Genomic DNA, 12,751 nt, shown 5'->3' on the forward strand with positions numbered 1-12,751 from the left:
AGGAAGGGTTAGTTCTGTCCAGATTCAGAACCATGCTCAGAAAGTGTGAATAGACAGGGAAGGCAACCCAGAGCAGTTGGCCCTAGGGAATGAGACTTGGGAATGGAAAAGGAAGATGGGGGATTACATCTTTATTACAGGACCTGCAGTATGGTTTGATTTTTAATACAATGTACAATATTTGATGAAAAATGAGAGTGAATTTAAACAAATTGAACAGTGAATCTTCGAAGATTGTGGATGTAGCAGGAAGGGATATAGGGAAATCGATGCCTCACAGGTTTATGGAAAGGACTACACAGAATAAGTCTGTTCATACATGTTTGTGTTGGGTCAGACTCAAGAATTATTTTTACATTTGTGCGTGCGTGTGCGTGTGTGTGTGTGTGTGTGTGTGTGTGTGTGTGTGTGTGTGTGTGTGTATGTGTATGTGTATGTGTGTGTGTGTGTGTACACCTGTACCATGAAGTACATGTAGAAGTCAGAGGATAATTGTGGGAGTCAGTTCTCACCTTCCACCATGTGGGACTTGGGGGCTTGAACTCAGGTGGTCAGGCTTGGTGGCAAGTGCCTTTACGTGCTGATATTTCTTTCAAGGTCCTAGTTTTGGCTTTGAGAAGCAAGGTCTCACTTTGTAGTCCAAGCTGGCCTTGAACTCACGTTACTCCAGCCTCAGCTTCTTGAATTCCTATCATAGGCACATATCACCATGCAAAGCTGGGTATTTGGAAGGAATTGGAGTATTGAGGTCTCACTTTTGAAGTCAATGAACACTTGTGCATTTTTTTTTAAATTTACACTGCCAGGATTTGAAGCCAGAGCCTCACACATGCTGGCAAGTACCCTGTTGTGGAATATTATCATAATTGGACAAAGGTGCATTACATTTGTTTATGCTGTGAAATATTACTTTAACTGTATAAAGGTGTGTTACATTTGTTTCTGCTGCCTTTGTTTTCTGGTGTAAGGATGTGTTAAATTTGTTTATGCTACATTTGTTTAACTATGAGAAGATGTGTTGTCTGTCTAAAGCACCTGATTGGTCTAATAATAAGTTGAATGGCCAATAGCTAGGCAGGAGAGGGATAGGTGGGGCTGGTGGGCAGAGAGAATAAGTAGGGGGAGAAATCTAGGGGAGAGAAGAAGAATACAGGGAGAAAGAGGAACATGTCCAGGGCCAGCCAGGCAGCCTCCAGCCAGCCAGACAAGGAAGAAGCAGGAAAGTAGGACATACAGAAAGAAAGGTAAAATGCCCTGAGGCAAAAGGTAGATAAAGAGAAACAGGTTAGTTTAAGTTAAAGAGCTAGCCAGACATGAGCCTAAGCTAGGCAGAACATTCAGAACTAATAAGAAATCTCCCTGTCATGACTTGGGAGCTGGTTGGTGGCTCCAAAGGAAAAGTATGCTTAGGATCTCCATGGAGATCACAGATAATGGCACAGGATAGTGTAATTACTTAGGCAGACCAGGGACTCTGAACAAGGCCAATTACTCCTTTGCAGCTGTCCTGTGTGATACACAGGGATGAAGGGGAAGATGTGATTGGGCACTAACAAGTGATCCATCTCGGTTACTGATCCCAGATGGGTGACCTAAAACTTAGGGGCTGGAGATGTAGACTGTGCTTAGCATGCTGAGACCCTAGGGGACCTAGGCTTCATCAGGATAGGGATGGGGGGGAAGAGGGGGACAGACTATCTCACCATGCTTAGCAACTTCCAGACCACTCCCAAACCATCTCTGCCCACCGGGGCTATCTAGTTCCTTCTTTTAAAATAGTTTATTTTTATTACAGGGTGTGGTGGCACCCACCTTTAATCCCAGCACTTGAAGGCAGAGGCAGGTGAGCTCTGTGAGTTACAGGCCAGCTTGGTCTACACAGTGAGTTCCAGGACAGCCAGGGCTATGTAGAGAGACACTGGTTTGGATATTTCTGTGTGTGATAGACAGACCTGAGTGAACACCATGGCTCCCATTCCCTGGTGTTCCTGACAGTCTGCAGTCCCTTTCCTTGAGCATGGACAGGACCTGTGACAAGCTTCTAGCCAGTAGAATCTGACTGTGATGAGGAATGTTGGAGACATAATTAGGTTCTTAAATCAGGTCAGTCCAAGTTAATTAAGATAGAGATGGTCCTGACTTAATAAAAAAAAATCCCAAAAACAGACTAGAAAGAGAGTCTATGGTAGGCTTGATGAAATAAGAATTCTCAGCTAGGCGTGGTGGCACATCCCTGCAAGTCCAGCATTTGTGAGGTGGAGGGAGGAGGATCAGGAGTTCAAGGTCATCCTTGGCTACATAATGAGATTCAGTTAAAGAAATGAAAGAGAAAAGAAGGCAAGCAGGCAGGGAGGAAAGAAGGAAGGAAGAATGAATGAATGGATGGAAGGAAGGAAGAAAGGATAGATTCATGGAGGGTGGATGGATGGAAGGAAGGAAGGAGCAGCTTCGTTGGGATTCTTGCTGGCAGGGACTTGCAGGTATCTGCTCACAGTCTGAAGGAACTTGGAAGCAAGTTAAGTTCTGAAGGTGAGTCCCATACAAGAATGCAACCCAGGGGGCTGGAGATGACACAGTGGTTAAGAGTACATATAGCTTTTGCACTTAGTGGCACAGCCCTGTAGCCCCAGGACTTGGAAGATGGAGGCAGGAGGACCGATGGGCCTCTACTACAGTATGGGCATAGAAGTCCAAGCTGCCGAGTTTGTGGTCCTGTGATACACAATACTAGAAAAGTAATTGTCTTTGCTGTCACCGTTACTAAAGACACAGACCCGAGGATTTTAGTTGGGACTCCTAGGGTCTGGTCTTAGCTCGGCCATGATTTTCTTGGTCATCCTGCATGCTATTTTGTCTCATGTAGCCCAGTCTGGCCTCAAACTTTCTATGTAGCAGAAACCATCTTGAATGCCCCAGTTCTCCTGTCTCCACCTCTGCAGTGCTGAGATTACAAAACCACAACTACACTCAAGACTTCCCAGTAGCCAGACTTTTCTCTCCCCAAATAACCACACAGAGACTTATTATTAATTATAAATGCTCACTGATACTACAGCTTGTTTTTAGCTAGCTCTTATAACTTTTTAATCAATTTCTATTAATCTATGTGCTGCCCCAGGCTTGTTTACCACATGTAATCCTGTTAGCTCTGTGCCTCATAACATCTCCTCTGATTCCACCCTTCTTCTTCCCGGCATTCTCTCTGCTCAGAAAATCCTGCTTAGCCATTGGCCAATCAGCTTTTTTATTAACCAATTAGAGGAATACATATTTATAATGTACAAAGATTGTTCCACAGCACTTCCCAGGTTTCTTTCTTTTTAAGAATATATTTAAAAAAAAAAAAAAGACACATTTTGCTGGGTGGTGGTAGCCCACACCTTTAATCCCAGCACTCGGGAGGCAGAGGCAAGTGGATCTCTGTGAGTTCGAGGCCCAGTCTGGTCTACAGAGCAAGATCCAGGACAGGTACCAAAACTACACAGAGAAACCCTGTCTCGAAAACAAAAACAAACAAATAAACAAAAAGAATATATTTACTTTCTTACATATTATGTGTGCGATCCTCCTGCCTTGATCTCTAGAGTGCTGAGATGACAGCTTCCCATAGTTCTTTTTTTAAAGAATATATTTACGCCGGGTGGTGGTGGCGCACGCCTTTAATCCCAGCAACTCGGGAGGCAGAGCCAGGTGGATCTTTGTGAGTTCGAGACCAGCCTGGTCTACAGAGCGAGATCCAGGAAAGGCGCAAAGCTACACAGAGAAACCCTGTCTTGAAAAACCAATAAATAAATAAATATTAAAAAATAAAAATAAAAAGAATATATTTACTTTTATTTTACATATATGAGTGTTTTCCTGCATGTGTGTATGTGTACTGTGTATGTGGTGCCATAGAAGCCAGAAGAGGGCATCTGATCCCCTGGGACAGGAATTAAGGTCAGTTGTGAGCCATCATGTGTGTGCTGGGAACCAAATCCAGGTCCTCTGCAAAAACAACAAGTGCTCTTAACCACTGAGTCATCTCAGCTCCCCCTACCCAGATATTATTTAAAGATTTACTAGTGTGTGTGTGTGTGTGTGTGTGTGTGTGTTTATATGAATGTGTGCCATGTGTTCAGTGGCTACAGAGGCCAGAAGAGGGCATCAGATCCCCGGGAGCTGAAGTTACAGGTGTTATGAAAAGCCTGCTGTGAATACTGGTAACTGACCTCAGGTCCTATGGAAAAGCATCAAGTGCTGTTAACCTCTGGGCCACCTCTCTGGGCCAGTCTGTTATTTTGTATCGAAACTCTCTCTCAGCACATTAACGCTCAGATCAGCTGGGCATTGTTTGCTGCTTTAGACTCATCTGTTCCACTGAACTTAGACATCTGATTTTCCAGTTGTTGGATTTAAATTGTATCCTTTTTTTTTTTTCATTGTTAGGGCAAAACTTCAAGTGGCAATTATCACACCAGAGCTCCACCACTGAGTTCTGCCCCTGAGCCACACCTTCCTTTTTATTATTTTAATTTTTCTTTTGGTGCATTTCTTTTTGTGTATGGTGCAGAGGAAGCTTTCCTTTCTTGAATGTGGTTTGGTGATTGGTTGCCATTGTACTGTCCCAGTACAGAATCTTGATGTTCGACACAGATGAACTTCATTCTGTTACACCTCTTTTCTGCCCGATCCAGTGTCAACACAGGATGTTTCCTGTTTCATCCAAACGCTCACAGCTAGTGTTCCCATGCCACCCTTCCCCATGACAGCTGCAGCAGCTCCTGGTACCGAATGTCATTGAAACTAATAGATTTTCTGCACCCCCCCCCCCCATAATAGGTTTCTCCACTGATGCAGATCAAACCAAATTGAAAAACTATAACAACAGGTTTAGTTGAGCAAAGCAACTACCCGGCAGGTTCTCTAGTCCCAGAGATGGAGGCAGGGAGAAGCTGCGCCCACAAACAAAAGCAGGGAGACTTTATAGGTTGTAGGTAAGGGGTGATGACATGTCTGCCACTAGCCGGGTTTGTGCCCAAGTGTGGTCAAAAGCTGAGCGCTTTAGGCAGGGACTTGGGTGGCAGCAACTTCAGGGGAGGAGGCTGCAGTAGCCGCCAAGAATGCAGAACTGAGGCGGGGAGGTGGTGGTGCACACCTTTAATCCCAGCACTCAGAAGGCAGAGGCAGGCAGATCTCTGTGAGTTCAAGACCAGCCTGGGCTACAGAGCGAGTTCCAGGACAGGGTCCAAAGCTACACAGAGAAACCCTGTCTCAAAAAACAAACAAAAAACCAACCAAACAAAAAGAATACGGAACGGAACTGGGCTTTTTGGTGCCTTGCCTTTATTCAGAGACTCTCTGAGAGGGTGGGGTTTGGAGAGAGAGAGAGACAGAAATGGGGCTTTCTTGATCAAACAGGTGTGACCTTAAAGTTCCAACCCAACAGAAACATCCAAAGAAGTGAGACACAGCCCGCCAAGCCATTCCTCTCTTTAAAAAGTCTTTATTTTATTTTATGTGCATGAAGGAATCAAATCCCCCAGAACCGGAGTTACAGACAGTTGTGAGCTGCCATGTGGGTGCTGGGAATTGAACCCAGCTTCTCTGGAAGAGTAGCCAGTGCTCAACCACTGGGCTATCTCTCCAGCTCCCTAAAAAGTATTTATTTGTTTGTTTGTTTGTTTATTTGTTATGTGTATAACTGTTTTGCCTGAATGAGCCGCATGTGTGCCTAGTGCCCTCAGAGCTCAGAAGAGGGTATTAGATCTCTTGCAACTGAAGTTACAAATGCTTATGAGCTGCATACAGATGATTGCAACTACCTGAGGCGCTAGGAGCTAAACCCTGGTCCTCTGCAAGACCAGTCATTGCTCTTAACCATGGAACCACCTCAACAGCTCTTGTTTGTTTTTTCCCCCGTGTGTGTGTGTGTGTGTGTGTGTGTGTGTGTGTGTGTGTGTGTGTGGTTTTTTTTTTTAAAGATTTATTTATTTATTATGTATACAGAAGAGGGCGCCAGATCTCATTACAGACGGTTGTGAGCCACCATGTGGTTGCTGGGAATTGAACTCAGGTCCTCTGGAAGAGCAGTCAGTGCTCTTAACCTCTGAGCCGTCTTTCCGGCCCCTGGTTTGGGTTTTTCAAAACAGGGTTTCTCAGTGTAGCCCTGGTTGTCCTGAAACGCATTCTATAGACAAGGTTGGAACTCTCGGATCTGCCTGCTTCAGGCTCCTGAGTGCCTCAATTAAAGGTGTGTGCCCAGCTTTTGTAGCTGTAAGTTTTTTCAAGTCCCAAGTTCCTCCATTCCCACCCAAACCCACGGGCTCTCAGCTGCTTATAAAATAATCATTCCGAGGCTTACTATTATTTATAAATTGTATGGCCAATGGCTTAAGTTTCTTGCTAGCTAGCTCTATCATCTTAAATTAACCCATTTCTATTCATCTATGTTTTGCCACATGGCTCTGGTCTGTGGCATGTTGTGTGCCACATTACCAGTCTGCTGGCATGTTGCTCCTTGGATGGCAGGCTGGCTTCTCCCCTACTCTGCCTTTCTTCTCCCTCTATCTCTCTTGGATTGCCTGCCTGGCTATAAGCTGATTTACCATAGGCCAGAGCAGCTTCTTTATTAACCAGTCATAGCAAAACATATTCATAGCATACAGAAAGATATCCCCCAGCAAGCTCATTGTTTGTTTTTTTGAAGGAAGGTTTCACTAACTACTCCAGGTTGGCCTTGAACTCATAATCCTCCCATCTCAGTTTTGCCTATGCTGGAATTATTTCAGGCATTCATCACCACTCCTGACTATGCATCTCATTTCAGATGGGAACTTATTTTCTCTGACCCTCGATTCAGAAGGTCAGGGATGTAGCACGTGCCAGAATGAAAACGATTAGCCAATCATAATCCTTATTGATCTTAGAAATTGCAGAGAAGTCATTTTCTCTGAGCAGAGGATTAGAACAAGAACAACCACATAAGCCTGGGGCTGCATCAGCATCATGAGACAGTGAACTCGAGGCTAGGGAGGGTGACTCAAAGTATAAAGTGAATTGTCTGAGATGTAACAATTGGGTGTTTGCACTTAGATAAACATTTGTGAGATGAGGTTCCATATCGTTGAGGTTGACCTTGGCTCGCTGTGTCTTTAAGAATGACTGGAACATCTGATTCTCACATCTCTATCTCCCCAGTGCTACCATTGCAAGTGCACAGCACTACACTTGGCTTCTGTGGTGCTGGGAATCAAATCTAGGCAAGGACTCTACCAGTTGAGCTACATCCCCAGCCCTGCCTTAATATTATTCATGCATTTGCTTGTTTATCTGCCACATAACAGATAAACTTTATTTATAGTGGAGTGATAGTAGAGGTTAGAAAGGATCACACTGTGTGATTGACAGGAACACAGGAGGGGAGGTACTCAAGGCTAGACCTAAAATGTTTTTGGTATATATATATATATGTTTGTGGTGGTTTGAATGAAATGACCCCAATAGGCTCATATGGAGTGGCACTATTAGGATTTGTGGCCTTTTTGGAGGAAGTGTGTCACTGGGGGTGGGCTTTGAGGTTTCAGATGCTCAAGCCAGGCCCAGTGTCACTCTCTCTTCCTGTTGCTTGAGGATCTGGATGTAAAACTCTAGTGTTCTTCTCTAGCACCATGTCTGTCCGCATGCCACCATGCTTCTCACCATAAATGGACTAAACCTCTGAACTATGAGCCAGCCCCAATTAAATATTTCCTTATAAGAGTTGCTGTGGTCGTGGCATCTCTTCATAGCAATAGAAACCCTAGCTAAGAGTGTGGTTGTATGTCTGATGCATGGATGTATGTGTGAGTGGTGGCATAGTCATGTCATGGTTTATGTGTGGAGGTCAAAGGACATCTAATGAGAGTTGGCTCTTTCCTTCCACCATGTGGGTTCCTGAGATCAAAACAAGGTCATCAGGGTTAACACCAAGTGCCTTTACTGGCTGAGCCACCTTGTTGATTCAGGAATTATGGTTTTGGTTTTTGTTTGTTTGTTTGTTTTGTTTGTTTTGGGTTTTTGTTTTTTTTTGGTGTTTTGAGACAGGGTCTCTCTGTATAGTTTTGGTGCCTGTTAATGTAACTCGGTTAAACGGAAGCACTATAAAGTAGAGTTTGAATTAAAGCAAACAAACAGGGCCTGGAGAGATGGCTCAGTGATTAAGAGCACTGACTGCTCTTCCAGAGGACCCAGGTTCAATTCCCAGTACCCACATGGCAGCTCACAACTGTCTGTAACTCCAGTTCCATAGACTCTGGCACCCTCACACATACATGCAGGCAAAACACCAATGCACATAAATAGATAAAGTTTTTAAACAAACAAACAAAAACAGCTATTCAGAGAAACATGTTACATCCTATTCTTCGTACTAGCAGTCAGCCAAGGGATCTGGAGACTTGGGGCTGATGAATCTGACGCCATCCAATCCTAGAAGCCTGCAGCCCTTTCCTCACATTCACACAGCTGCTTCCCTGTGGAGTGGCTCCCTGTGCACTTCCACACAGGAAAGCGTATGCAGACGCATTGCCACACAACTCCAACCTCCTGGGCAGTTTCGCTCTTCACCAGAAATCAATGTTCTCCTTCTAATCGCAGACAGCAGGATGGATGCCAATCGAGTGTGGCCATCACCCAGCTTCCCAACGCATAGATCCCTCCTTAATGCTGTTATGTCGAGTGTGTAAGCCTGGACCATGATGAATTCACCGAGGTAAATGTCACTTCTGATAGCACTTGGCAGCTGGCCAGGCAACGAGTCCCGATGACACCTCCTCCTCTTCAAGTCCGTTTCTTTCTCCCAGACTCCATTGTTTTCTAACCTCCCATCTCAACCAGCTGTGCTTCGGGCTGTCCCCCACTGTCTTTGCTCTCGTCACTCTTTACATAATTCTGTCTTTCATCCTAGCTCATCACTTGACCTTTTCCCATCCTTTCTTCCCTCCCCTATTTTGACTTTAATTAACAGTGGAGTTGAATAATAAGGTAACAGAGCCTATGTACCAAGTACTGTGGTGGGCCATATGCTAATCATAGATCCTAAAGCTGGGAGTAATAGCACATACATGAACTCTCTACTAGGGAGATAGAAACAGGACCATCAGGAGCTTAGGGCTGTCCTCAGCTACATAGGGAATTGGAGGGTAGTCTGGTCTATACACAACCCTGTCTAAAGTTTCTTTATAACTACATTTCTTTTATTTGGGGGAGGGTTTCAAGACAGGGTTTCCCTGTGTAGCTTTGCGCCTTTCCTGGAACTCACTTGAACTCAGAGATCTGCCTGCCTCTGCCTCCCAAGTGCTGGGATTAAAGGCGTGCGCCACCACCACCCAACCATAACTACATTTCATTTTTACTTGTGCATCAATTACCTCAGGAAAGAATCCACCTTGGGTATGTTAAATTTTTTATTATGCCGGTGAAAGAGATATGGAATGGGCAAGGAGAGCAACAAATGAGAACGTCCCTTTGTGGAATAAAGCTCCTTACTGCTCGGCACCCCCATGTCCTTCCTGAGAGTAGACTTGGTCCTGAGTTTCCTTGTGCAATGTTAGTGTTCTCCGTGGAGGAGATGACCTTCTCTGTCCAGTGAGATACTCTCCACAGCTGTGAACCCAGAATTTCCACATTTGGAAATCCTTTCAGTAATGTGGAGATGGAAATTATGATAAAGTTTGGATCCACAGGACTAGAGAGATGGCTCAGCAGTTAAGAGAACTGGCTGCTCCTACAGAGGGCCCAAGTTCAATTCCCAGTACCCACATGGCAGCTCACAACTGTCTATAATTCCAGTCCCAAGAAATCCAACATCCTCTTCTTACCTCCAAGGGCACCAGGCATACATGTGATGCGCAGATATATATGCAGCAAAAAATTCATACACATTATAGAATAATGAAGTAATTCAAAATAAATAAACTGAGGTCCTAATACCGACCTCTTTAAAAAAAAAAAAAAGTTTGGATCTGCATCCTGGAAGACCACTTGAAGTTCTTGAAATTATTTTTGGTGTTGAATTGTGTCTCACAGTTCATCAAGGTTTCATGCTCTGGTCTTAGAAAACAGTGAAGAAGAGGAGGAAGCCTCCCTTCTTCCCTCCCATCACGATTCAAAAAGGAGCCTGAGAGAAATGGATATGGATATTGTTGTTTCCAGGTGTGTCTTGGGCCCCTCATTTCTTACCCCAGGAAATGAAGGCTGCTGGCTCCTAAAGATACCTGTCATGGAGTCTTGGTTACAGACAGGAGGAGTGGAAAAGTAAATTCCGGCCTGATTGTGAAGATGCAGTCACAGAGCAGTTCCAGGGCAAACTAAAGATGAAGGGTCCAGATTGGGTAGGTTCAGGACCATGGACAGAAACCCCGCCAACGAGATCCTGCGAGCTGGGGGTCCAGCACCATGGCCAGGGCTCCGCTTCCCTTTTTGAGTCCCCACCTATCTCTCAGAGCTACTTTAGAGGACCTAACCTTGGCTGTACGTTTACTGGCTCCTAACACCTGAAGGCTATGATAAACAATGGTTTGGTTAATAGTATCATTCTGAAGTACGATGACAGGGAGTGAGGGAAGCCTTCCTCCGAGGCCACAGCATAAGACCTTGATAGATTGTGAAGCCTGATTCACCACTGAAAAGAATTTCAAGTGGTCTTTTAGGATGCAGAATATGGATATTCTTTTAGGATGCAACTTTATCATAACTTCCATCTCCACATTACTTAAGGGATTCCTAAATGTGGAAATTCTGGTTTCATAGATTTGGGGCATATCTCATTGGACAGAGAAGGTCATCTCCTCTATGAAGAATACTAACATTGCACAAGGAAACTCAGGACCAAGCCTTGCTCTCAGGAAGGACATGGTGGTGCAGAGTAGCAAGAATCTCTGCAGAATCTTTTCACCAGAGGTTACCTGCTCTGCAGCCTCCTAGAAGAGTGTGCTCTACCTTGGAGCAACTCCTATGAAAGTCTGGCTGATTTGCATATATCTGCAAACACAAGGGCTTCTCTGCTCTGATTGTATTATATATGAATGAATTGCTTACAGGAAGAATGAGAAGGATTAATTCACTCTCCTTGCCCCCCCCCCATCCTAAGGTTTCTGTCTGGGAACTTCCCCCATGTGCATGCAACAAAGTCTCCCAAGAGCCAAGGTGTCTTGTGGGCATCCTGTGTAGCTTTACTCAGTTAATCTCATCCATCTGTTTGGCTCCTGAAAGATTCCTGTGTGGCTCAGAGGGAGCCAGCATTTCAATTTTGTACCCAGGGTCAAAAGCTTTGAGCTGAAGTCTCTGGAGCTGTGGTAAGAAGCCATGCCTGATGCCTTACTGACTGCCAAGGGGATAGGACCTGGCTTTGAAGTAGGGGAAGGGGGTCAGGGCTGGTGGATTGAGGACTCATTTTGAAATGAAAGGAGTCCTGGGTCTCTAAGCAGCTTCTAAAAATACCATCTCCCAGCGCTGGGGGGAGGGGGAGGGGCAACTGAGCGTGAGGAGAATGAAGATAGGAGAGAGGTGGGGGATACAAGAGCTTTCTTCAGGTAGGTCTTATTTCAGGGGCCCCACCTATCTCTAGGAACTAGACAGAGGCCACGCCTCCTCTTGCTTCCTTAGAGGGCTTCAGTAGCCCAGTGTCTCCGCCCAGCCCTTCCCAGAAGCAAAGGAAACCAATTCCCTCACCCATTTCCCCATTACTACTGTCCAGCAACTATATCTGTAGTAAGCAAGCTCTTCTGCATGAACACACACACACACACACACACACACACACACACAGAGAGAGAGAGAGAGAGAGAGAGAGAGAGAGAGAGAGAGAGAGAACATAAGAATGACCAGTGATCTATGAGGCCATGCATTCCCTTTACATTCGGTGCCCAGAGGTATGGGATGTGGCAGAGATGAGTGATTCGCCCAGATAGCCTCTGCACGGAGTATGGTGCCCAGAAAGTGTTAGCTGGAGGGGTGAGGAGTACTCATCTAAGCAAAATGTACAGGCGCTGGCACCCCACAGCCAAGTGCATGGGTGGCTCACTCTCACACTCCGGCCTTCTCTGGCTGTTGTAGCACCTTAGGGGAGAGGGGCTCCGGCCTCCCATGAAAAGCCACAAGGTGGATGGAGCTTCCTCCCCTTAAGTTCAGCTCAAATGGTGAGGCTCAACAACTGCTGCCTTCGTTCTGGGGGCCCCAGCCCTCCCCACTCCACCAAATGGTTAAACCTTCAGCTGGCACATAAGTGACCTTCATTAAATAGAGGTCGTGTCCCACGTTTCCTTGCGGTGTCTTCAGCCGAACTCTTCGAGGACGGCTCCGCCTCTTTCACAGGGACCTCAGATTCCGGGTGCAGCGTTTCTCATCGTTCTTCTTGGATGGGAAGAGTGGGGTGCTCATAGGGGAGCCCCAGCTTGAACAGACTGTGGAGAGAGGTTGTGGGGTGTGCTGCTATGTGTATGGACAGCAGAAGCAAGAACCCGGGAAGCGGATGTTCGTGCAAAATCTACCACTGCCCCCATCTCAGCGTCCACATGGTTTCCCAGCCTCGGAAGCGATGCTGGTAGGGTGGGACCCTGTCTCCAGCTTGACTCTCTTTTCCCAAGCAGCTCCTAGGATTGGGCTCTGCGTGTGTGTGTGTGTGTGTGTGTGTGTGTGTGTGTGTGTGTGAGAGAGAGAGAGAGAGAGAGAGAGAGAGAGAGAGAGAGAGAGAGAGAGAGAGAGAGATGAGAGCGGGAGAAAAAGGAGGAGG

The sequence above is a fragment of the Onychomys torridus genome, chromosome 2 (genome assembly GCF_903995425.1).
Source record: "Onychomys torridus chromosome 2, mOncTor1.1, whole genome shotgun sequence".
Classification (NCBI taxonomy): Eukaryota; Metazoa; Chordata; class Mammalia; order Rodentia; family Cricetidae; genus Onychomys; species Onychomys torridus.